Source organism: Topomyia yanbarensis, chromosome 2 (genome assembly GCF_030247195.1).
Source record: "Topomyia yanbarensis strain Yona2022 chromosome 2, ASM3024719v1, whole genome shotgun sequence".
Taxonomy (NCBI): Eukaryota; Metazoa; Arthropoda; class Insecta; order Diptera; family Culicidae; genus Topomyia; species Topomyia yanbarensis.
In genome coordinates, this window is record NC_080671.1 from 224,125,692 (window position 1) to 224,127,966 (window position 2,275).

Consider the following 2,275-nt stretch of genomic DNA (forward strand, 5'->3'; position numbering starts at 1 on the left):
TTATATGTTTTCATTTTATAGAGTACTTGGCAATCTGTAACTGCATTTGTGTGTTCAACGATTTGTTTTCTTCCACCAGTCACAGGTGGAGGAAAACAAATCGAAAATAGCTTTACGGTCGGATTTTTTTTATGATGGAACCTGACCAACCGGTATAGACTTATCCAGCTGCATTGGTACTGTGACCTTTTGATGTTTGGATTGGGAGGAAAATAAACCACTCCTTGGCCTAAGGGGAGGGCGGTAGTATAAAATTGCGAGATCTTGGTGTGCGTATTTCAAACGTCGATATCTACACAGTACGTCTCCTGAATAAGTTTTACAGCGACACATAGCATTTCAACACCATTATAAATACTTCAGGCGAGCTATTTCGAACGTTTAAATTGGCTGAGTTTTATATATGTTAGCTGGAGGAAATCAAAACCCCAATTAGTGTGTGTGAAAGGAATTGCATAGAACTCTACAGCGACAAGGTCTACACCAAAAAAGTTTAGGCATACTTCAATTGGACAAAAAATGATTAGAACGGGAATTTGAAAAATATTTAATCCTCTTATATTGTTGGACATACAAAACGGCGATGAACACGGTATGGATTTTAGTTGCATTTCTCGCTCACTTGTTTATGTACTTTCTCACATTTACAGTTAAGTGGCCACATTCCTCCCACAGCTCCGACAGGTGTGGTTTCAGCGCTGGCCTATGTAGAGCACTCTTTCGGCGCGTGCTTGCCGTTACGGAAGAACGAAAGGAACAAATCAGGTGCACCCTGACGATGTCAATTTTTTCCATTGCCTCGCTAGTGTAATCTAACTACATTACATGTTGCAAACGCCACCGAACTCTCATACAGCAGCAAATTATTTCCGAAAGCTGCTTTCAGATTCGGCCTAGCGCGGGAGAAGTTGACTACAAAGTGGATCCAGAGTTAGTACACGAGGACGCGGACGATGAGCGATCAGATATCGAAAATGCAGTGGAAGATGCTGATGAATTAAACATTTTCCTTTGGAACCAAAAACCGAAATGCGCATCAAGGGAGAGAATGAGAGATTCACGTTACTAGAGGGTTGGGAGAGGAAAAAGTTGAAATGGGCGATTTGCAGAGCGTTTTCGTCGATTTATGGATCCGGATCGTAAGATGAAACAAAGTAGTTCGAAAGGGAGAAAAGGGATCTGATGGTTTGCCGCTAAAGAAGGATCGTTCATTACCCATTCGGAACCGATGTCCATATTGTAATAAAGAGTTTGCGGACAAGTACCTGATGACGACGCACATTCGATGGCACACGAGTAGGTTAAGGTTTTACTTATTTTCTTTTCTGTAAATTTCAATTATATACTGTTTACTGTTACAGGTGAAAAGCCATTCAAATGTGTCCCCACTGTTCGAAAACATTCACTCAATCGATAACGCTGAAGATACACGTCAGGTTGCACACCCGGGAAAACTCCGTACGTGTGCGAATACTGCGACCGAGGGTTCACTCAATCCTACAATCTGACGGTGCACCTGCGAACCCAACACAACCAGATAATGGTATAAGACGCGAAGTCGACGTGCTGCCCGAGCACAAATGTCGAGTATGTAGCAAGGTCTACCGATCGGCGAAAAGTTTCCGGCTGCACGAAAAGTTGCATGCCACCGGGAAACTGTTCGATAGTCGCGATTGTGGTAAAAAGTATAACACATATGTGGCCAAATGCAAGGCTTCTAATACCGACGTGAAGGAAAAGATGTACTCATGTGAATTCTGCAGCCAAACATTCAAGCATCAGCAAAGCGGGGTGTACCACATGAGCAACAAAACCAAACACAAACGGTTCGACAGATGTTTTGAGAGATCTGGAGACGGACGAAGGAGAGGCGATTTGCCGAAGCTAAAATAACTTTCTCGTTCACAAATTGTTAAAGCTACCAAGTACAACACCGGGCAACTCGAGCAATTTGTCCTGAGCATGTTTTTGGCAAGTGGTGAGGATATGTATCTGTTTATTGGGTAGTATTTGGCGCACCAATATTAGTAGCGTAAATATCCAGCGCCAGACGCAGTTTCCGTTTGATGGATTCAATGGAATCGCTATCGACAGACTCTTCATCATCTCGACTTCCATGAGCTCGTTCAGTACTTTATGATAAAATAACAATAGTCAACGCAGGCTACGGTCCGACCAGGATGTAGAATTCAACTAGATACATTCGACAATAATATCACGACTGGCAGTATATTCAACTGCTGTATGCTTTTCAAGAGCAGCTGATTCTTGGTGA

The 2,275-nt window shown here is 42.8% G+C and overlaps 1 pseudogene; it reads left to right on the plus strand.

The window, feature by feature from the left end:
• Positions 1 to 583: 583 nt before the first annotated feature.
• On the plus strand, positions 584 to 1,893 carry LOC131680099 (zinc finger protein 778-like; annotated as a pseudogene).
• Positions 1,894 to 2,275: the final 382 nt, after the last annotated feature.